The sequence below is a fragment of the Aulonocara stuartgranti genome (genome assembly GCF_965226115.1).
Source record: "Aulonocara stuartgranti genome assembly, chromosome: 23".
NCBI lineage: Eukaryota > Metazoa > Chordata > Actinopteri > Cichliformes > Cichlidae > Aulonocara > Aulonocara stuartgranti.
In genome coordinates, this window is record NC_138958.1 from 22787093 (window position 1) to 22812287 (window position 25195).

At 43.2% G+C, this 25195-nt stretch overlaps 1 protein-coding gene across 1 annotated transcript in view; it reads left to right on the forward strand.

The window, feature by feature from the left end:
* Positions 1-347: 347 nt before the first annotated feature.
* Positions 348-25195, forward strand: part of LOC309700976 (uncharacterized protein) — a 46253-nt gene continuing 21405 nt past the window's right edge. Inside the window, exons 1-2 of the mRNA XM_082524918.1 lie at positions 348-564; positions 17501-17738. The gene's annotated coding sequence lies outside the window, so the exon portion shown is untranslated. The remainder of the gene's footprint in view (positions 565-17500; positions 17739-25195) is intronic.

Below are 25195 nucleotides of genomic sequence, written 5' to 3' on the forward strand. Positions count from 1 at the left end.
GATAGCAGTTCCAAACAAAATTACACAATAATCACAGCACAAACAATGAAAGAATGCAAAAGAGAGCAAAGGCCAGTTCAGTGTAGGACTTCAGTCCTCTTTGAACTACTTTTCCTGACTTCTACATTTGTTTTTTCCATTAGGAAAACATAACAATATGTAAAATGACTTTGTCTTGTTCCTGAATACAGTGATTTGTTTGTCTGATGTGAAGCCAGCAACATTTCAGTTTTGCCTTATGGAAATTAAAAATTTGTTTAGCTTGGCCCAATATGCTTGTTTTTTTTTCACCACTATGGTGGTGTGGTGCTCGGGTGTTGGAAAGCTTTCCACAGTATGGGTGTAAATGACCCAGATTATTTGTTTATTTGATATTTTTCAAACAGTTAAATCCCTGAACGAATTATACCTTATAATATAGATTAGACTCTTATTTTGAAATTCGGAACGGGCAACTTCCGGGAAGGAAGATCGTACTGCTACTGCTTGCCGCAGAAAAGGTTAATGAGAAGGTTATCGTTTTCCATCCATCTTCAAATTAGCATCTAGCTGGAAGGCGAACAGGTATGTTTGTGTGTTGTACTTGTTTGCATTTCGGACAATTTGTAAATATATTACTCGATTATTAATAAGTTTATGAGTGATCTAGCAGGCTGATGCTAGCACCTCCTGTGCCTTTTCTGTGAATTAATTAGCATAACGGAAACGTGGTTATATCAAGTGAATGTTTATTTTGTTTTATGTCATGATTACAGCTCTTACGATGTGCCTATGGTAACTTGTGAATAAATGGGTTGGAATACCCCACCATGGTCCATCCGTAATGATCATTGAGTGCACCGTCTGAATAAAGTCCGGCTGGAATGCTACAATGGGTTCAAAGTGTTTCTAAGTCAAATCAAAATCAAATCAAATCAAATCACTTTTATTGTCACATCACATGTGCAGGTACATTGGTACAGTACATGTGAGTGAAATTCTTGTGTCCGAGCTTCACATGCAACAGAGTTGTGCAAAATACAATAACGTAAACAAGCAAAATACAAGAATGGCTACATCTGAAACTAATAAATATATGTACAATATATAATAGTATATGCATTTCTGGATGTGTATACTAAATATTTTCTACGTGTGTGTGTGTGTGTACACATATTTTACAAATTAAATAGAGTAAACAATAAATAAAATCTATAAAAATATACAGAGTTGAGACATGTGCAAAACAGTGGCATTACTGTACAGTATGGAGTGCATAATGTTGAAGTTCCAGTAGTGAAGGTAAGGTGTCTATGACGTGTTCAGCAGTCTGATGGCCTGGTGGAAGAAGCTGTCTCTCAGTCTGCTGGTACGGGACCGGATGCTGCAGAACCTCCTTCCTGAGGGAAGTAGTCTGAACAGTTTATGGCTGGGGTGACTGGAGTCCTTGATGATCCTCCCCGCTTTCCTCAGGCAGCGCTTCCTGTAGATGTCTTGGAGGGAGGGAAGCTCACCTCCAATTATCCATTCAGAGCACCGCACTACTCGCTGGAGAGCTTTGCAGTTGTAGGCGGTGCTGTTGCCATACCAGGTGGTGATGCATCCAGTGAGGATGCTCTCAATGGCACAGTGATAGAAGGTCCTGAGGATGCGGGGGTTCATGCCAAATCTTTTCTGTCTCCTGAGAAAGAAGAGGCGCTGCTGCGCCTTCTTCACTGTTTTGTTTATGTGTACTGACCACGTAAGATCCTCAGCCAGATGTACACCAAGGAACCGGAAGCTGCTCACTCTCTCCACAGCAGCGCCGTTGATGGTGATGGGGGTGTGTACTTCTCTGCACCTCCGGAAGTCCACTATCAACTCCTTTGTCTTTGCGACGTTGAGGGTGAGATGGTTGTCTTGACACCAGTGGGTCAGGGCGCTGACCTCCTCCTTGTAGGCCGTCTCATCACCATTGGTGATAAGACCCACCACTATAGTGTTGTCCGCAAACTTCACAATGATGTTGGAGTTGTTAGTGGCCGTGCAGTCGTAGGTGTAGAGTGAATACAGGAGAGGGCTCAGTACACACCCCTGTGGAGCACCAGTGTTCAGTGTGATGGGGGATGAGGTGATGCTGCCCAGTCTGACCACTTGGCGTCTGTCAGACAGGAAGCTAAGGATCCAGCTTTGAGGGAGCTGCTCAGTCCTAGATCCTGCAATTTCCTGTCCAGCTTCGAGGGAACGATGGTATTGAATGCTGAGCTGTAATCTACAAACAGCATTCTCACATACGTGTCTCTCTTCTCCAGGTGTGACAGGGCAGTATGTAGTGTCAGAGCTATGGCATCATCAGTGGACCTGTTGTGGCGGTATGCGAACTGTAGAGGGTCCAGTGAGTCGGGTAGTGCAGAGCAGATGAAGTCCCTGACCAGCTTCTCGAAGTATTTGCTTACGATGGGGGTCAGGGCTACAGGTCGCCAGTCGTTCAGTGAAGAGATGGTGGAGGATTTGGGTACAGGGACGATGGTGGCCATTTTGAAGCAGGCTGGGACTACAGACAGAGAGAGGGAAAGGTTGAAGATGTGTGTGAACACTCCAGCCAGCTGATCCGCGCAGCTTTGTGCGCGTTCACCTTCCTGAAGCACTTCCGCACATCCTCCTCAGACACAGTGTGCGCACTGACGTCATCCGCGGTGCGCACACTGTCCGGTCTCATGGTGTTCGCTGTGTCAAATCTAGCGTAGAATACGTTTAGATCCTCACACAGAGAGGCCGTGGTCTGCGGTGTGCTGGTTTTCCCTCTAAAGTCTGTGATCGTGTTTAGTCCCTGCCACATACTCCGAGGGTTGTCAAACTGTTGCTCCACCCTGTCCCTGTACTCACGTTTGGCTGCTTTGATCGTCTTCCGGAGTTGGTAATGTGCGTGTTTGTTGTCCGATGTGTTCGCGGAAGCAAAGGCGGTGCTCCGTGCCACCAGTGCCGCGCGAACATCTCCGTTAATCCAGGGTTTTTGATTTGGGAAGGATTTAACTGTTCTGGATGGGACGACATCTTCCACGCATTTCCTGATAAATCCGCAGACTGAGTCTGTGTACTCGTCAATGTCCCTAGCAGCCACGTGAAACATTTCCCAGTCCGCGTGATCAAAACAGTCCCGCAGCACAGACTCCGATTGGTCGGTCCAACGGTGCACCGCCCTCCGAGTTGGAGCTTCCTGTTTCAGCTTCTGCCTGTAGGCGGGCAGGAGCAGGATGGAGCGGTGATCTGATTGGCCGAATGGGGCGCGGGGGAGGGCTTTGTACGCATCCCGGAAAGAGGTGTAGCAGTGGTCAAGTAGCCGGTCTCCACGAGTGTTGAAATGGATGTGTTGGTGGAGTTTTGGTGAGACTTTCTTCAGGTTTCCCTTATTAAAGTCCCCTGTCGTGATAAAAGTTGCCTCTGGGTGTGCGGTTTCCTCACTGCTAATCGCGCTGTACAGTTCCCTGAGTGCACGGTCAGTGTCGGCTTGTGGGGGAATGTAAACAGCCGTAATAATCACTGCTGTAAATTCCCTCGGTAGCCAGAATGGCCAGCACTTAATCATCAGGTACTCCAGGTCCGGTGCGCAGAAGGATTTGACCGGGTGCACGTTCGCATAATCACACCAGCTGTTGTTGATCATGAAACATACACCACCGCCTCTGCTTTTCCCAGTAAGATCCTGTGACCTGTCCGCGCGGTGCACAGAGAACCCCGGTAGTTGTATTGCGGAGTCCGGTACCTTGTCCGATAGCCAGGTTTCTGTGAGGCAGATCACGCAGCAGTCCCGCATCTCTCGCTGGAATGAGATCCGTGCCCGAAGCTCGCACAGCTTGTTCTCCAGAGACTGCACATTAGCCAGTAATAAACTGGGTAACGGTGGTCTGTTAGTGCGCCGTCTCAGTCGAACCAGAACGCCAGATCTTCTCCCTCTGCGTCGGCGTTTGCGGCCTCCAGGGCCAGAGAACAAAGGCGTCTCAGGTGAGATGAATGGGGGTCTGCAAACGGAGCGTCCGTGTTGCAAAACTTGAACTTCGGAAAGTTATAAGAAAGACCGTCTTTTATGTCCAGTAAGGTTTGTCAGTCGTACACAAGGAGACATGTGCTACTCGCGAAAAAATGAAGGCAAAGTAAAATTAAACACAGAAAAAAGCTGTTGCATGGGGGAGCTCGCGACGAGGCTGCCATACTCGGCGCCATCTTGAAGTCTGGGACTTCTGAAAGAAAACTGCCAAATTTAGCACCCTGTGAGCCTCATTTGTTTGATAAAATACAGTTAGTGTGAGTCAAAGTTATTAACTTGGCATAGGGTTTTTCTTCAACACACCTAAACACTTTTAGCTGCCTAACAGCAGTTACTTTAAACTCAAAAGGTTTAATATGTAAGCTTTCACCTTCTGAATGTTAGTATGTACGGTTAATAAATATATCATGAATATGTGGCAACACGAAGGGGAAAATGTGGAAAAGAGTGAGGAAGCAATGATGTCATACACACACACACTAGAATGCTGGTGTGGCAAGTGGGAGCTTAAAACCTTTTACAATTGTAAGGTGTTGGGAGATTTTGAGTTTTGTGTTATGTTTATTTGTAGCTTCATTTAAAGGAAGAAGAGCTTATGAGTTGTACAACTGCAGGAAAGGGAAGTGAGACATTGTGTGCAGAAAATAAGTGCTGTGACAGTTAAACAGCTACCTCCTGTTTCAACAGATAAGCTAACGGTTTTTCCTTTTAAGGAGTTGTTATTGAATTCTATACATGCCACGCCTATTGTTGTTCGAGTATAAACTAGAGTGATTCCTCTGTGACACACACATAGTGCACACGTTGGTGCAGATCGGATCGTGTCGGGGCATCGCCCATGTACATGTAAAATCTTTGAGTCTGTGTTTCTTGCCTCCTAAGAGTTTTCTCCTCACATAAGGGAAACTGGACAACGCCCAGTCACCTCCACTTTAGCTCTTCAGCTTCCGAGTAAAAGAAAACGAATTATTAATGTATCCAAAACAAAAATCAAATACACACCCTCTGTGGTTAGCACTACTGCAGAAAAACACTGGTTATCTGCAGCTAGAAAAATGGCCTCCTAAAAGTGGTGTAACACAAAAAATTAGAATTTACAAATAAAACGTTGAGAAACCAAATGTACAAACACAAAACAAATTACATTTTCTCTTCTGAGCAGATAACTTCCCAGCGCTTAAACGCTAATCTAAAAACCTAAACCTAAAAAAGCCAGAGGAATGTGCAAAGATCAAACATTCAAACAAGTTAGTTGTGCATAAGACAAAAAGTGACTCAAGCTAATTAATTCCCTGCCAGTTACTGAAATGGGCAGAAGAAAACCTAAACAAAAGAAGATAGTTGGCAAAAAAAAAAAAGACAAAGCACAAAGAACATAAAAAGGCAAAGCAGCAGCACTTCTGTAAAGGTAGCCCAGAGAAGCAGTTGTGGCCCGGCTGTAACAGAGCGTTTTCACTCCCAAGGCGTAACATGTCGACGTTTTGTCACGTCCCGCGGCGTTCCTGAGGAACGCGAAAGGAGACCTTCGGTGTTCTTATGGTACGCGGCGGGTTATGGCTGGAATCCAGTGCAATGACGCTCCGGCGGTAATAGACGTTCCAGCCCTGTATTCCAGTCCTAAACCTAACCTTATCCCTAGCCCTGACCATAACCTTATTCCTGGCTTTAACCAGGACTTTAATGATGTTAAATAGCGTGTTTCTAAGCGATTTGAAGAAAAAGAGCGAACATGTGTAGATTCAGTCCAGACGGTTCTCATATTTCCTCTTTTTTCCGAGGTCGTCATTTAGGAACGTGGTGGGTAGCCGAAAACGTAATATGGTGACGATTTGTCACCTAGCGTAAAATGTTACGCTTTGGGAGTGAGAACGGGTTGGCTGTAAAGCTATATCAGTCGCCCACTACTATATAATGATCCATCCATCCATCCATCTTCATCCGCTTTGTCCGGGGCCGGGTCGCGGGGGCAGCAGCCTAAGCAAAGAGGCCCAGACCTCCCTCTCCCCAGCCACCTCCTCCAGCTTATCCGGGGGAATACCAAGGCGTTCCCAGGCCAGCCGAGAGATATAATCTCTCCAGCGTGTCCTGGGTCTGCCCCGGGGCCTCCTCCCGGTGGGACATGCCTGGAATACCTCACCCAGGAGGCGCCCAGGGGGCATCCTTGTCAGATGCCCGAACCACCTCAGCTGGCTCCTTTCGATGTGGAGCAGCAGCTGCTCTACTCTGAGCCCCTCCCGGATGGCCAAACTTCTCACCCTATCTCTAAGGGAGAGGCCAGCCACCCTTCGGAGGAAGCTCATTTCTGCCGCTTGTATCCGCGATCTCGTTCTTTCGGTCACTACCCACAGCTCGTGGCCATAGGTGAGGGTAGGGACGTAGATCGACCGGTAAATTGAGAGCTTCGCTTTTACACTCAGCTCCCTCTTCACCACGACGGACCGGTGCAGCGTCCGCAATACTGCAGCTGCAGCCCCAATCCGTCTGTCGATCTCCGGCTCCCTTCTCTATATAATGATGTTGGAGGAAATAATTTATAGCTCTAGGATTGAGAGCAATAAATTAAGTTCAAAATGAAAATTGTTGGATTTGGAGAACCAGATTCAAATATATGTTAATATTAATATTAGTTAGTATCTTTAACTGTCCTCTAATCTTCTGCTTTTTGAAAATTGTGATAATAAATGTTCATACATTTTCAAGTTTCGTATATGAAATAGAAATTTCATTCAAGTTTTGATGTGTTTGAGATATCAAAATTGGTCTATTTTGAGTTTTTGGTGAGTTATCAGCTACTTGAACAAGTGAGCATAAGGTGTGTGTTCCTGAATACTAACAAGTACTGACAATGAAAGGGCAGTCCTGTCATGCAAATAGGTTTTGAAAGGTAAAACTCACATCTCCAGCATATATTTTCCAAACTGTTTGGATCCCCACCACTCTGACGAACTCTTTGGAGTAAATCAACTATGGATCAAATCTTCATCTTCATCCTGCTACTGCTCAGCTTGTCTGCAACTTTTTCCAAGTACGTTTACATTGACCAGAAAATGGATTGGCGTCAAGCTCAGATTTACTGTCAGCAGAATTACACAGACCTGGCCCCTGTCAGTAATGAGAAGGATAATGACAAACTTCAGCAGCTCTCCAGCAATGTCAATGACCTTATCTGGATAGGACTGGTAAGAAATTCCTCAAACCGAAAAGAATGGCTGTGGTCAGGAGGTGGAGCACCAACCTGGTATTTGTGGGAACCAGGTCAGCCTGATGACTATCTTCTGGGTCGTGAAGACTATGGCTGTATGTGGGAAAGCAAGTGGTATGATGCAAGCCTATTATATAAAATAACCTTCTTCTGCTACAGTCCAGCAGTGGTGAAGCAGGAAAAGACTTGGGAGGAAGCTCTGGAGTACTGCAGGGAGCACCATGATGACCTGGCCAGTGTGGCATCTGAAACTGAGATGCTGCTCATTCAGAAAGAGCTGAGCAAACATAACACCACTGAACATGTCTGGACTGGATTGCGCTTTCTGGCTGGGGACTGGCTGTGGGTGGACGGACAGGAGATGGACTATGAGGCCTGGGGTGAAGAAGGAAAACCATCATGTCCACATGCCAAGATAAAGTGTGGAGCCTTACAGGTGACAGGAGGGAACAAGGCTGTTTGGGACGCTCATGACTGTGAGGAGAGACTACATTTTATTTGTTACTGAGCTTTGTAATATTCATTTGAATTTCCTTCTATTTACTTTGGATATTAGATAGTAGTAGATTATTTATCTCATTTGTTTATTTGTATTTTTATGCTTAATGCTTAATTATCTAATTTTTATTGTGGGAGAATGCCAAAGTCACCTGCCAGTAATTTTCAAACAGCACATTTAACCAATGATGTTTCTTTTCTTTTCTGGAAAACAAATATAAAGGTTCAGACTTAGTCTTTTTTTTAAGATTTCTCTCTAGTTTTTGCACCTTTGAATGGCTAAATAAAGAAATAAAGAAATGAAGGTTTTGTGACTTAGAAGTCACTTAAACCAGACTGAGATGGTTTGGCCTTAAACAGGCCATTCATGTACAAAACCTCTCCAATGTGGATGAATTAAAACAATTCTGTAAAGAAGAATGGGTCAGAATTCCTCTACAGTGATGTGAAAGACTCATTGCCAGTTATTCAAATGCTTGATTTTGTTTCTTGCTGTCAAAAGTGATATCAGAATACTTTATTAATCCCTGAGGAAAATATGTGGTTTCCGTTACTTCAAGACAATAAGAACAGTAACTGACTAAACTAAATAAAACAACACAACTTATTGCAAAGTTACTAAATATAAAAAACAGCTCTAATATATACAAAAAGCTCATTTAAATGAGGTGGGCGCTGGACCCTATCCGAGCTACACAGGGCGAAACACCCTGGACAGGTCCCCAGTCTGTCATAGGGTTAACACATAGAAACAGTCAACAATTTGCATTCACATTCACACCTTTGGGCAATTTAGGTTTAACCATTTAACCTAACCCCACTCACTGAATGTCTTTGGCTGTGGGAAGAAACATGTAAAAATATAATACATTTTAAACATATAAGAAAAATTTATATATACAATTAAAATTGTACTGTAAAGTGTAAGGCTGTATTATTTTGTTATTGTAACTATAGAGGATGTGCAGATACTAATTGTGTGCAACTACTGCAGTGTGTACTGAAAACTAGATAGAGGAATTTTATAGCCGCAGGCAGGAATGATTTTCTGTGTGCATTTGTAATGTAATGCACTGAACGTGCTCCTGTGAATAGCCGGAATGTCATGGAGTAGATGGGAGGTATTGTCCAGCATTGTCCTTATTTTGGACAACATCTGCTTCTCTGACACCACCTTAAGGGAGTCCATCTCCATCCACACAACATTATTGGGCTTGCAGATCAGTTTAATGAGTCTGTTGGCATCTGTGACCTTCAACCTGCTGCCCCAGCATGCAACAGCATAGAGGACGGCACCGGCCACAACAGACTCAGAAAGTCCTGAGCGTTGTCTGACAGATGTTGAAGGACCTCAGCCGCCTCAGAAAACAGAGACCACTCTGGCCCTTCCTGTAAAGTGCAGTGGTGTCTTTAACCAAGTTCAATTTATTGTCTTTGTGTATTTCAAGGTATTCATAGTCCTCCACAATGTCCAATTCGACCACCTGGATTGAAACAGGGGTCACTGGTTTCCTGGTCCTCCTAAAATCCACAATCAATTCTTTGGTCTTTGATACATGTGCACAACAACAATAAATCTACTAACTGGTACAACCACATTTCTTGTTTCACTCAGGGCCAAGTAGGATTTGAAATGCTTCTTTTCTCTTAATAAAAGAACTCATCATTTAAAAAAAATGGATTTTGATATTATTTTCAGGTTGTTTTTGTCTAATATTAAATGTTTTTGATGACATGTAAGTATGATGAATGGGTTAGGGTTAGAAATTAGGATGGGGCAAATACTTTCATTTAACTTTTCATAACATTGTATACAGTCATGGCATCGTTTATCATACCATGTGATACAGTTGTGCACTCTTTCACATGAGGCCTGTGGACTTTTAATTTAGTGGATTTTCAGAAGCAATTAGACCATTTACAGACAAAAACTTAAGCTACAGATTTTCATTTTTCCAGGGTAGTGACTTTTGGGGCTGGGTCGGCTTCCTTAGCGTGACTGCGATTGTATTTTTGTTTATGTATTTTTTGTCAGTATATAAAAGAGTGAACATAGTGAATGTATAATATGGTCCTGTGCTATGGTTGCTGCAGCTGATGCTTTTTTAAAACCTTTTTAGGAGTTTGCTGTGTCAGTTTTCTCCCACATACTGTAAATCAAACCTAGAAGCAGCAGGTGAGCCATCTCTAAACTGGAGTGAAAAAAGTTATCCCGGGGAGAAACACACCAAAACTTCAATTATTTGCGGTCAGGTGAAGTGGATGTTTTGAACCAACATTTTGAGCAATGTTTCCAAACCTTCTGCAGCATCCGAATAGGAAAGTCAATAAGGAATGAAAGTTTCCAGCTAATACTATATTTAGTGCGTAGTGCAACAAAATTGTTTGGTTTGCAGTACCCAGTAACTGACCAAGTCTCTGCATGTTGTGTATGGCAGGGCACATCCAAAACTAATTCCTCATTTTGTATTCAGGCAGGTGGTTATGTAACAGTGCAAATGCCACATGTGAGGTTTCAGAAACTGCTGGGCTTGACAGGGCTTTGACTGAATTCTTTTTTTAAACTATCCTACTTTATAAACCTCACTGTAAATAGTAAATCTATGTAATAGGAAAATGTAGAACATGTTTTGATAAATGTTATGATTGTAACAAAAGGATAAAAATTAAATTAAAAACAATTATATACAGTCCTCACATTTTGTCACAGACACACAAAAGAAAATACATTAAAAACAGAAAAAGAAGAAAAGGAGATGGAAAGGCAGACAAGGGAAAATACCTTTAAAAATATTACTCTTACAATCTATAATTGTGTTTACAGTACAGGTATATTAATTTCCCCTGTGTGTTTAAAATTAAATTATGGGAACAGTTTGAAGCTATATTATTCTTTAATGGTCTTTTTATGGTTTTTAATTGTCTTTCAAATTCTCATTCATGTGTTGTTTTCCATCATGGTAATGGCATGACAGTATGAATGATGACTTCATTTGGTTCTCTAATGAGAAGAAAGCAATGGTTACACTTTGCTGTATGCAAACTAAAACATTTGTTTGGTGTGCTCACTTCCAATAACCTTTGGCTTTACATCTACCTGTGTTTGCTTTCTAAGTCTTGGTCAAACCTGGAGGAGCGTGATGTATAAAATACAAACAGAAGGAGAGATTTAAAGGATATCAGTTCCACACAAAACTACTTAATAACGTTAGCACGGGACATGCAACATTGCAAAAATTAAGAAAGGCAATCCAATGTATCAAAAGACAAATGTCTAGTATGGTTAAAGAAGAAGCAAAAAGCTGATGGAAATTACAAATTAAATATTCTCACACAACACATGGAGCTATTTCTCTTCAGTCTTCCAGTTTCTTCTATTAACATTGCATTTGTTTTCGAGGAAAGATAATTTCATTATATAAAACAAATTAATTTGTCTTCTTCCTGAATTGTGTGTTCTCTAGCATATCAAGACTATCTCGCCACTCACGCAGCTCGGGTTAACGTAGCTGCCACTGTAGTGGAGACCAGATAGGCAGGCCGTGGGCTGGGTCCCCTCCCACACCCGTTTGCTGATTTACTGCTGGCCACTCCCCCAGTGTCCCTCCCATTGCCCCGCCTCTGTGAGTCCTGGGCCGGTGGAGGTTGACTATCAGGAGGCGGATGTTATATTCTGGTCTCATTCACAACAGACTCCAGAATATCTGTTTCCTACCCAACAGGGGTAAGGTTTATTAACAAGACATGCGACTCAGATTGGCCCTCTGCCATGTAAACAATAACATACAGCCTAACGATCTGGCCCAACACTCGTTACTTGTGTCACACTCTAAAACGTCTGTGCAGCAACACAATCCATTGTGGAACGAATCGTCCTGCAAACAATAATTCACATTATTACATCCCTTCTCTTTTTTTTATTTATTTTTTTTATTTTAAAACATCAGAAGTCCTTGTTTTTTGTTTTGATTTGTCCTTCTTCTTACTGAGGGACAAAACAATATGAAACACTCAAAGAATACAAAAGCATTTCACTATTCAAACATACATTTCTGCAAACTATAGTGAACATCAATTTCCACCGAATACACAACTCTTCCCCTCAAACAATACAGGCTGTCAAGTCCTCATTATGTAACATAGTCCTTGTACCCAAGTGGCTGAACCACGTTTCGGCCTGACCTTGTCCTGACACCCCCTGAAACCTCGTCAGTCTTGATCTGCTGCTCACGAGTTTCTGACTGAGCTGTCACTGAGCTGCTCAGCACCCCAGTGTCTGTCATGGCGTTTTCTTGATCTATCATGCCTGCATGTCTCAGGTGCGTCCGATTCCTCCTCAGGACACTTCCAGAGTCCAACTGCACCTCATAGGACCTCGGGTCAACAGTCCCAATCACCACTCCCCTGCTCCAAGTGGAATGGCGGTCAAAAGGCTGAACTCTGACACTGTTCCCTAGCTTCAAAGAGTCCATGTCTCTTGCTGATCGGTCATAGCACACTTTTTGGTGCTTCTGTTTCATCTCCAACTCCCGCAGGGCTGGAATGACTTTTGTCCTTAGCAGGCTCGTCCTGGTTCAATTTCAATTCAATTCAATTCAATTCAATTTTATTTATATAGCGCCAAATCACAACAAAAGTCGCCTCAAGGCGCTTCATAGATGCAGAGAAAAACCCAACAATCATATGACCCCCTATGAGCAAGCACTTTGGCACTTTGGGAAGGAAAAACTCCCTTTTAACAGGAAGAAACCTCCGGCAGAACCAGGCTCAGGGAGGGGCGGCCATCTGCTGCGACCGGTTGGGGTGAGAGAAGGAAGACAGGATAAAAGACATGCTGTGGAAGAGAGACAGAGGTTAATAACAGATATGATTCAATGCAGAGAGGTCGATTAACACATAGTGAGTGAGAAAGGTCACTGGAAAGGAGAAACTCAATGCATCATGGGAATCCCCCGGCAGCCTACATCTATTGCAGCATAACTAAGGGAGGATCCAGGGTCACCTGGTCCAGCCCTAACTATATGCTTTACCAAAAAGGAAAGTTTTAAGCCTAATCTTAAAAGTAGAGATAGTGTCTGTCTCCCGAATCCAAACTGGAAGCTGGTTCCACAGAAGAGGGGCCTGAAAACTGAAGGCTCTCCCTCCCATTCTACTTTTAAATACTCTAGGAACAACAAGTAGGCCTGCAGAGCGAGAGCGAAGTGCTCTAATGGGGTGATATGGTACTACAAGGTCATTAAGATAAGATGGGGCCTGATTATTTAAGACCTTGTATGTGAGGAGCAGGATTTTGAATTCAATTCTGGATTTAACAGGAAGCCAATGAAGGGAAGCCAAAACAGGAGAAATATGCTCTCTCTTTCTAGTCCCTGTCAGTACTCTTGCTGCAGCATTTTGGATTAGCTGAAGGCTTTTCAGGGAGTTTTTAGGACATCCTGATAATAATGAATTACAGTAGTCCAAGTAGCCCAAGTAATAAATGCATGAACTAGTTTTTCAGCATCACTCTGAGACAAAAATGTTCAAAAATGGACTCCAAGGTTCCTCCCAGTGGAGGCCAAGGTAGTGCCATCCAGAGTAAGAATCTGGTTAGCAGTTGTCACACATGGAAATCAAATGTGTGATAAGGATTCAAACACAAGTGTAACTTATGAATACATGTTCATACTTTTATTCCACAATCAGAGAGAAAGAAAAACAGAGAGAGTGCAGGACAGACAGACAGGTGACAGTCTCAGAACAAGGATTTAGTGTTTGTGTTATTACGAGTGCTAAACAAGAAGAGTTCCCAGATGGTACAGTGGACACATGTGCGACTCCTGTGATTACAGCATCTTTCTTTCAGTTTAACGAGTGAACCATTGTTACACCCCTGAAAACAGGGGGAAAAGAATCACGAGAATGATTATGACTTGCGTCTCTCATGCAGTAGTTTATTGCAGTGAAAATGAGCAGAAACGTTTCACATTCTGTACTGCTAAATGTCACATGGTGGAAGAAAAACACTAAATAATAAACCGAAATACTAAAGTCCTTACTATACATATACTTGAGCAGGTTTCCTGACAAAATGGCTGACAATTGCGGCGTTTTTAGCTCCTGCAGTTATCTTAATGGCCATTACACAGTACAAAACTGAGGCTCAAAACCGCCACGTATATGTGCACAAAACTGTAATATAATGCTTCTAACGCTTACAACACAATGAAGGATTACCTCTTAAATATCTTAACAGTGTACACATTGGAGATATATCAACTTTTAAACACTTTTACCTGAAAACAGGGGGGAAAGAATCACGAGAGTGATTATGACTTGCGTCTCTCATGCAGTAGTTTATTGCAGTGAGGAGAACATGTGAAAGCCCCCTAGTGGAGAATAGAGACACTACTAATCGATCCCAGAAAAGGCTTACTAGCCGATCACTGATGTATAGATTGTAGTTCTCTTAAGTAACATGAAAGCCATTAATATAATATGAAAAATAATAAACTCTTAACCATTTTCTTACCATATTTACATTATTTTCGTCCTTATATCAACTGATATGAATTAGTATTAATTGAACAGTTTTATATGCAGTAGTCCTTCAACCTGTCACACCATCAGGTCGTTCAAACACACGTTAAAGTCCGTTTGGCTCGACACCACCGAACAGAGGCAGCAATATAACATAGCTAACATTAACAGTGCAGTGAATCCTGCTTGTGCCGTGATATTCAGGACTGCAAGCCGAGCGGCATCACTGACTTTCAGCTTGTTCTGTTTGTGGATATATGACTGACTTTAATTGTCCATAAAATCATCACATTCTCTGTAAGATTAAGGTCAAATATTGAACAGGGTATATTTTAAAGTAAAGGCTTTAAAACCAAGTTAACGCTGAAAGTACAAACATCGCTAATGTTACATAACTTTGCCGACATGTGGCCAACAGTAATATTTTAATGTTCTTCATTATTAAACATTTGCACATAAGTAAGTTACATAATATTCATACTTACTTTTAAAAGTTTACTCTTCGGCCGCTCCGCTTCCACCGTTTTTTTCTGCAAAATTATCCACACCCACCGCCGCGCTATGAAGTCTGGGATATGTTGGGCCATGAATTCTACACTGCCACATCCTTAAAATTCAAGGAAATGAAGGACGCATTTGAGGGCCGCATTTCGAGCAGCCTTCGTCACGTTGCTGTGACGTAATCGGCCTTAAAATGCGGCCTTTAAGGCTGCAGACCCTGAATTGGGATACAGCCATATATTTGACACATTTGAGGAAAATACTAATAAAATAAAATAAAAAATAAATAAAATAGATGTTCCCTTTAGAAATCTTTTTTTTTTTTGCTCTTCTTTGCTCTATAAAAATAGTTGATTTTCTTTTTCAATCACTCATCTTAGCAGTAGGATTTACATGAAAAGAGAAACAAATTAAGTTTGAGTGAAAATGTACATTTTTTGCACTCTCTGGTCAACTGACTCAGTGACTCAAATGACTCAAAAAACTCGATTCACTTTGGTGAGTGACTCGTTGAAACTCGATTTAGTAAAAAGAATCGAATTTACCATCACTAGACTATGTACATTGGGCAATAGCTGACACGCAATGGTCTGAAAATAGACCCAGAGAAGGTTAGGGCTATAGAGTAAATGCCCAGACCTACGTGAAGGCAGTACAGAGACTGTTAGGTATAGTGAACTACTTAGCAGGTTTTGTCCACATCTGTCCGACCACTGTGACATACTGAGACAACTGACACACAAAGACAGTGAGTGGAAATGGATGACTCGACATGAGGACGCATTCCAGAGACTGAAACAGACTATAGCACAGGCTCCAGTCCTGAAGTATTACTGCCCAGAGGAAGAGCTGACAGTACAATGTGACGCTTCTGACAAAGGGTTAGGTGCAGCGCTCATGAAAAAGGATAAGCCTGTGGCTTTTGCGACTAGAGCACTTACACGTACAGAGCAAGGTTATGCCCAGATCGAAAAAGAGCTTTTGGCTGTAGTTTTCAGTATGGAGAAGTTTCATCAGTACACATATGGTCGTAAAGTGGTAGTATAGAGTGATCACAAACCCTTAGAGACCATTGTAAGAAAACCGTTGTTGAGTGCACCCAAACGGTTGCAAAGGATGCTTATGCACATTCAGAAATACGACTTAGATGTGGTGTATGTGCCAGGGAAAGACATGTTATTAGCAGACACGTTGAGTACGGTATATCTTCCAGAGTGCTCACCGCAGGGCTCCATAGAGGAGGAAATAGAGAGCATTAACATGGTCACTCATGCACCCATCTCACCTGACATACTAAACAGGATAAGGACTGCTATACAAGAGGGCAAAGCACTAAGGATCCTCATTGATACAATGCACAGAGGTTGGCCGACTGACAAAAGAGACATTGACAGTGACATCAAACCATACTTCTCATTCCAGGATGAACTAAGTAGTCAGGATGGACTTGTGCTTAGAGGCGTGTTGTTGTCCTGAATACCAAGAGATAGGAGATCATAGGTAGACTACACTCGACACACCTAGGCGTAGAAGGTTGTCTAAAGAGAGCCAGAGAGTGTGTGTATTGGCCAGACATGAACGAACAAATTAAGACTTATGTGACTAAGTGTGACATCTGCAGGTCAGTTGACTACAGACAGCAGAAAGAGACTTTGGTCCCACATGAGATCCCAACTAGACCATGGGCTAAGGTGGGCACAGACCTGTTTATATTCCACAACAAGGACTACCTTATCACAGTGGACTACTATTCAAACTTCTGGGGAAATTGACTATCTCCCGGACACTAAGTCCACCACAGTGATTAGAAAGTTAAAGGCTCACCTTGCCAGACAGGGCATCTCGGACATTATTGTTTCAGAAAATGGACCACAGTATACGTCCGGTGAGTTTGTGAGATTTAGTCGACTGTGGAATTTCCAGCACAAAACATCTTCACTAGGGGTGGGTTTTTATAATCGATTTATCGATTAAAATCGATTCTGGCTTGGATAACGTAAAATCGATTCATTAAAATCCTGAATCGATTTTTTAATATTAATTTATTTTGCCCGAAATGCCAGAATCTCAGGTGAAAGATCACAAAATTTCAACAACCACCAAACAGTAAATGAGAGCAGGTACACGGCTTCCGCACAAAGACGTAAACACACAGCGCGGACCCGCGGATCAGAATCAGTGAGATGTCGCCTTTCTCAGCTGACGGTCGGGGCTGAAAGCCGACAGCTCGCTGATTCTGATCCGCGGGTCCGCGCTGTGTGTTTACGCCCTTTTTGCGCTGATCATATGGCTGTTAGTTTTATCTCTCTCCAAACAATATTGACCGAACCAGCAGCAAAAGAAGATCCAAACTATGCTTCACATAAACATCGTCATGAATTCCCTCTGACTTTTGCTGACTTTTCAGGATAAAAATCACACTTCATGCACAGCTCTCTCTCTCTCTCTCTCTCTCTCTTTTCTGCATTATTCGCTTGCTTGTTACGCACAAGTCTACCGTTGTTTACAGCGCTGTCGGCTGACGTTTTTTTTCCCTTTTACTTACTTCCGAAAAGTAAACCTAATTTCTGCCGTTCAATATTGAACAAATTTAAACATTTTAAAATTAAGCAAAATGCAAAACGCTCTGCTGTGTCTCTAATAAAACCGCTGTAACTTCAGAGGTAATGTTCATGTGTTGATTAATGGTTTTCTTTCGTTTTTGATGTACTGCAGATTATTTTTATAAAATCCCAGGCCAGGAAAATCACCTTCATGTTTTTCTGTTTTATCTTCAGCTACTTTGACACAAAGGCCTCTGCTGTGATGCTCACACCTTTGATAAAGTCAGCACTAATCTTCACCAGGTTACCCTCAGAGTAAAAATGGCGGGGCAGGACCTGGATCTTGAGATTCTGGACCATCGCAACACACCATCATAAGGCCTGGAGACCAGCCCAGCTCAGAGGCTGCTCAGCAGAAGGACACAGATGCTTTTGCCAGCGGAGGAAGCATAGTCTTAAACAGAAGCCCCAGGTACACCACCAACCTGTTCATGTCTAACCGTTTTCCCCCACTCGGCTGTTCCCTGTTTGTGAAGGACTGCTAGAAATGTTTAAAATAACTAATTGTCTGTCCTGAATCAGTCTTATTAGGTAATGTTCAAATAATTATATCAGTCCAGTGTTTTCAGTGTTGGAGAAAGTACTCAGGGCCTTCAAGTTAAACACTATGAAAGGCAGAAACAAGTTTAATGTTCAGAAACCTAAAGTATGTATCAGCAGCAGAATGGAGCTAAAAATAAATGTTTGTTTCAGTTCTATGAAGCTTTTAGTATTTTGGATTAGTAGTACTGCTGTGTGTGTATATATATATATATATATATATATATATATATATATTAGGGGTGCAACGATACACAAAATTCACGGTTCGGTTCGGTTCGATACTTTGGTGTCACGGTTCGATATTTTTTCGATACAAAAAAAATGTTCATGCCTTTTTAATTTGTCATTTATTAAAATTATAAATATATATTTTAACTCAAAAGTACAGTTTTTAAATTTAACCCTAACCCTTGTGCGTGTTTTTTATTTTGACAGCGAATGCGCACCTGCGGACCACTTATGTGCAGCCCTGGTTATTTAGCTCGTCATATTGCAGCCACAGAAATTCTTTTGTCCATGAAACCATAAAGCTGCACTTTCTTTTTGCCTTATAGTCTGATTTGTCATAACTTCTCCATTTTGTGGTAAGCTTTTCTTTGGCTGTCACTTCTTCACCCTGACCTGTCTTATTTGGCTCAGCAGAACTAAAATATATATACTGCTGCTTTTACACACGCACTCACATAAGCTCAGCGATTCTCTGCGCGATCAACCTCTCACATGTTTAAGCTTGCTGCGGGAGATTTCACTTGTCATGTTTGCATAGTAAGCTAACGATTAATAAGACGATGTCAGAGGAATTGGTGCACAAATTATCATCACTCACAGATCAGTGCTGTCGCTCTCTATACACAGTTTGCACGATTGCAAAGTGAAAGCAAAAAAACAAGCGCAAATTGAAACCCGATTTCAATATGTCACATATTGACAGTGGCTCACCAATGCCAATGACATAATTACCCAGCTACATTTCCGAAAGAATGCAAAAGCATTGACATATATTTTTCCTTCCTACAATAGCCCGACGGGCAGGGCAGAGATAGATTTTGGTAGCCCGACTGGAAAAATCGCTAGCCCCGGGACGTCGGGCTAGCGATATTGCAAGCCCTGTATCTGATTGAGGAATCACTCATCTTTGGAAAAGAGAGTTTATTACAGAGAAATGTCTCTTTCCAAAATAAAAGCTATACTATCCGCTTCTTCTGGGCTATATTATCAGCAGCATGAGGAGAATCATGTGCTAACAGCTGTCTAAATGACTCGGCTAAAGTTAGTAGCATGCTTATTGTTTTTGTCTTTGCACTAGGATGATGTCGGCGTAAATGTGCAGTCATATTTGTTGTGTTCCCACTAGTGCTTTCAGGTTAATCTCGTTGAAATGACCTTAACGCCACAACACGGCAAATCTCCGTTAACGAACTACCGCCGATCGCCCCGTGCATGGGGCTAGACGGCCAACACGTTAACGAGCTAACTGCGCTAACACACTAGTTCCCACCCATGTAATTGAGCATTGCATGGCACATCCAACATACTGTTTTACTTTAGTCCATGACTCGCTTACCTTCAGGGTCATACGTCACATGAAAACCAAAATAATTCCAAACGCCAGATCTGAATGAGGGGTGGGGGAGGTGCCCTGCGCTCTTCCTTCTGACTATGCTGTCTGTGTTGAGCGCTCAGTGGATCTGCGCTCGACAGTGCAGCCTAGGCGGAGTAGTCGAATGCAGATTCACTGAGCGCTCAACACAGACAGCATCGTCAGAAGGAAAGTTGATAAAATAAATTACAAATGTTGTATTGTTCGATACATATGCGTACCGAACCGAAAGCACTGTATCGAACGGTTCAATATCGATACGAATATCGTTGCACCCCTAATATATATATATATCATAATAATCTGACAATACATATACCGTAATTGTCGGGCTATAAGCCGCTACTTTTTGCACAAGCTTTGAACCCTGCGGCTTTTAGTCAGGTGCGGCTTTTCTATAGATTGTCCATGATTTTTGTGATATCGTAAGACGATTTGTTTTGTTTGTTCCGCTGTTGTACGGCACTACGTTGCCTGGCGGAAGGATCGGGGTTCAAGAGTGGTATGTTGGTCACATGTCCATCCGCCAGGCAACATAGTGCCGTACAAGTAGCGCGAAAAACAAACTTCAAAGTAGCGCTATGCGTTCAGCTGGAGTCGTGGATGATGAGCGGCGATAAACTTGCGAAAAGCAAGTTGTGCTCAACTCTACCGGTGGATTCTGACAGCGTGGAAAAGTGTGCAAACATCCACGATCACCAACGGATTTCGAAGGGCTGGACTGCTGCATGATGAAGAGGAGGACACCGCCACGGCCCTTCAGAGGGTGTTCGACTCCGACACTGACAATGAGGATTATCTTTGGTTCTGAAAGTGACAACGAAGGAAAGAAGCTGAGAGTGGATGACGAAGCCATCCTGAGCCTGTTCGTTTCCGACACTGGAGAAGAGGACTTTGGTGGTTTTAGTGCGCAGGAAGATGGTGGTGAATGACTGACTTTTCTTCTTGTTAAAGCCGTGTCACTGCACCTGAGCCTAAAAGGAAGTCTGAATCAATTTTTCTGGTGTGCTGTAGGTTACTGTTATGTACTACATTTGTTACTCATTTATGAAGCACAGCACATGTGCAAATATGTACCCATAACTTGATTTTCAAAATATTAATAAAAGGGGTGTGTCTCCAAACAGCCATCTCTTTCCTGACAATTCGCTTTGTGCATATTCTCTTACATATGATAAGTCAATATTGAAACACCTGCGGCTTTTGGTCAGGTGCGGCTAATGTCTGTACAAAACAGGATTTTCCCCTGATTTTAGCTTGTGCGGCTAATATTCAGGTGCGCTTTGTAGTCCGGGAAATACGGTAATATTGGCCATATTATATTTACATTACCACAGTGAGATGATTTTAGTCTCATGAACAACGTTAGCTAGTTGTTATTTACTAACTAATCTTGAAATGACTGTTCAGTACAGAAATGAAGCCCAACAATCATCTTTTACAGTCCCGCGGTCTCAGCCTCAGATACTCAACTAAAGTGATGTCATGACAAAAATGAATTTGCAGAAAAAAACGGCGGATGAGGGGCGGCCGAGGAGTAGACTTTAAGTACTGAATATTATGTCACTTATTTATGCGCAAATGTTTAATAACGAAGAACATTAAAACATTACTGTTGGCCACATGTCGGCAAAGTTATGTGACATTAGTGACGTTTGTACTAACTTGGTTTTAAAGCCTTTACTTCAAAATATACGCCGTTCAATAGCTGACGGAGAATGATCCAAGCTCATGTAGAAACAAACAAACAAATGAACAAAAGATTTTCTCCTTCATTTCTGTCAAACACAGCTATGACACGTTTCCAGTGGTTAGTATCATGGTTGCTAGGCAACCTGGGCACCGCAACGGAGGCTTTTTTTTTTTTTTACTTTATTGACAAACAACAGTATCAGCGCAACGGAGGCTAGACCGTCCCATTACACAAGCCTCGCACTTCCGGCCTTAGCGGTCTTTGAGTACGCGGCCCTTGAGGATCATTGAGGCTGCGTACTTTAAGGCTGCAGACCCTGAATTGGGAGACAGCCAGTGATTCATTTTAGTGATGGGATTTCCGGCTCTTTTTAGAGAACCGGCTCTTTCGGCTTGGATCACTAAAAAGAGCCGGCTCGGATCGCTAAAAAGACTCCTAAAAATTCATTTCTTTTATATTATGAAATTAACAAATGTAGAGGTTAGGAGAAGAAACTGGAAGAGGACTGAAGAAAAATAGCTCTATATATTGTTTGAGAGAGATTAATTATTAATATACTTTGTAATTTCCAACTGCTTTTCTCTTTCAGCCATATTAGACATTAATCTTTTAACATATTGAACTGGCCTTTGTTCACTTTTGCATTGTTGCATGACCTATGCTAACATTAATGTGTAGTTTTATGTGGAACTCATATCCTTTAAATCTTTAAATTTCTCTTTCTGTTTGTATTCTATACCTCACACACATTAAAAACACATGCAGGTAGATGTAAAGTGGAAGGTTATTGGGAGTGAAACCACCAAACAAATTTTTTAGTTTGCATACAGCAAAGTGCAAATGCTCCAACAATCCATCAAGCGGTGTGGCTTCGTAGCTTACCAAAGTCGTACTAACACTTTTTTGACAGAGTTTTGAGCGCCGTGTACTACATAAAATCAGTTCGAGATCAGTAAGCACAACCAGAATTCCTACATAAGGCGCACCGGATTATAAGGCGCACTGTCGATTTCTGAGAAACTTAAAGGATTTTAAGTGTGCCTTATAGTGCGGAAAATACAGTATATTAGTGTTTTATCATATTATTTAAAAATTATTCATTACAATGAAATATTAGCTACGTAAAGTAACAGAGAGGGTCAGAGTCCACATAATCTGCGTTTTTGAAGTATATATATATATATATCCATCCATCCATCCATTCGCTACCGCTTATCCTTTTCAGGGTCGCGGGGGGTGCTGGAGCCTATCCCAGCTGTCATAGGGCGAGAGGCAGGGTACACCCTGGACAGGTCGCCAGTCTGTCGCAGGGCTAACACATAGGGACAGACAACCATTCACACTCACATTCACACCTAGTGGCAATTTGGATTATCCAATTAACCTATCCCCACAAGTTGCATGTCTTTGGACGGTGGGAGGAAGCCGGAGTACCCGGAGAGAACCCACGCAAACACGGGGAGAACATGCAAACTCCACACAGAAAGACCCCGGCCTGATGGTGGAATTGAACTCAGGACCTTCTTGCTGTGCGGCAACAATGCTAGCCACCGTGCTGCCCTTATATATATATATATATATATATATATATATATATATATATATATATATATGAACTACCAGAAGGCAACATTGCAGACATAGAGGACAGTTACAAGTACCTGGGGATCCCGCAGGCGAATGGGAACCATGAAGAGGCCGCTAGAAAAGCTGCAACCACCAAGTACCTGCAGAGGGTCAGGCAAGTCCTGAGGAGTCAGCTGAATGGTAAGAACAAGATCCGGGCCATCAACACCTATGCCCTGCCCGTGATCAGGTACCCTGCTGGGGTAATAGGCTGGCCAAAGGAGGAGATAGAAGCCACTGACATAAAGACAAGAAAGCTCCTTACCATGCATGGAGGGTTTCACCCCAAGTCCAGCACCCTGAGGCTGTACGCTAAGCGGAAGGAAGGGGGCCGGGGACTGGTGAGTGTCAGCACCACAGTCCAGGATGAGACAACGAACATCCAAGAATACATTGGGAAGATGGCCCCAACTGACCGAGTGCTCAGTGAATACCTCAGGCAGCAGAAACCCAAGAAAGAGGAGGGAGACGAGGAACCATCATGGAAGGACAGGCCCCTGCACGGTATGTACCACCGGCAGATAGAGGGGGTGGCTGATATCCAGAAATCCTACCAGTGGCTGGACAAAGCTGGACTGAAAGACAGCACAGAGGCACTAATCATGGCAGCACAAGAACAAGCTCTGAGCACAAGATCCATAGAGGCTGGGGTCTATCACACCAGGCAAGACCCCAGGTGCAGGCTGTGTAAAGATGCCCCAGAGACAATCCAGCACATAACAGCAGGGTGCAAGATGCTAGCAGGCAAGGCATACATGGAACGCCATAACCAAGTGGCCGGCATAGTGTACAGGAACATCTGTGCCGAGTATAACCTGGAAGTCCCGAGGTCAAAATGGGAGATGCCCCCAAGGGTGGTGGAGAATGACCGAGCTAAGATCCTGTGGGACTTCCAGATACAGACGGACAAAATGGTGGTGGCTAACCAACCGGACATAGTGGTGGTAGATAAACAGAAGAAGACGGCCGTAGTGATCGATGTAGCGGTTCCGAATGACAGCAATATCAGGAAGAAGGAACACGAGAAGCTGGAGAAATACCAAGGGCTCAGAGAAGAGCTCGAGAGGATGTGGAGGGTGAAGGTAACGGTGGTCCCCGTGGTAATCGGAGCACTAGGTGCGGTGACTCCCAAGCTAGGCGAGTGGCTCCAGCAGATCCCGGGAATAACATCGGAGATCTCTGTCCAGAAGAGCGCAGTCCTGGGAACAGCTAAGATACTGCGCAGGACCCTCAAGCTCCCAGGCCTCTGGTAGAGGACCCGAGCTTGAAGGATAAACCGCCCGCAGGGGCGTGCTGGGTGTTTTTTATATGTATATATATATATATATATATATATATATATATATATATATAATATATAAGGGCAGCACGGTGGCACGGTGGTTGCGGGACCTATGGATTCTTCGATATCCAACATCCACAATGACGGCGAAACAACTAGTAGCTCAGTGTTCCAACATTCGAAAGAAGGGACTGCTCTCACAGCTAGAGATTGACGAGGTACAACACAAATACTATGGCAAGGAGGAGTCAGGACGCCAGGTCAGGGGGGAGATATCATCACCCCCACCCGAGATTGGGTACATAGCCCCAAGTGCGATAGGAGAAGGATCGTTGAGTGCGAGAGGAACTGACCTAAAAAATAGGATCATGGCCAAGCTTGAAACCTGTATCCCCCGTAGTCGGTTAACAAGATTACGTGAAGTACCCTCAGAAGGTCTGCTAGATGATGTTAATGCAGCACTACGGACGATACCTACAACCACGATTACCGACACTAACAAGCTGATCTACAATACGGCAGCAGTGATCAGTGAGATGCTTGGCTACAAGTTGAACAGCCACAAGGGGCAGTACCATCCATGGAGAAGGAGGCTAGAGGGCAAGATCAAAGTAGCACGGAGGGAGGTTAGCCAACTAACGGAGTTGCAGAAAGGTGCGACAAAGAAGGTGCATAAGAAATACAGCAAGCTGTCCATACCTGAGGCCTTGGAAACTGCCAAGCAAAGACTCACAGCCTTGGCCAGCCGCTTGAGGAGGTACACCAGAGAGATAGAAGGCAGGAGAATAAACCAGCTGTTCTCCACAGAACCAGCAAAGGTGTACTCTCAGTGGCAAGGGAACAATAAGAGAACAGCACCACCAAGGCTGGAGACGGAGCAATACTGGAAGAGCATATGGGAGAAGGACGCAACCCATAACGGCAATGCTCAGTGGCTAGTGGATCTGAGGGCAGACCACAGCGACCTCCCTGAACAGGGTCCAGTAACCATCACAGTGGCAGATATCCAAGAAAGGGTCTCCAGTATGAAGAGTTGGACAGCACCAGGGCCCGACATGGTTCACGCCTACTGGCTAAAGAAGCTGACTGCACTCCACGAGCGTCTGGCAGCACAAATGAACCAGC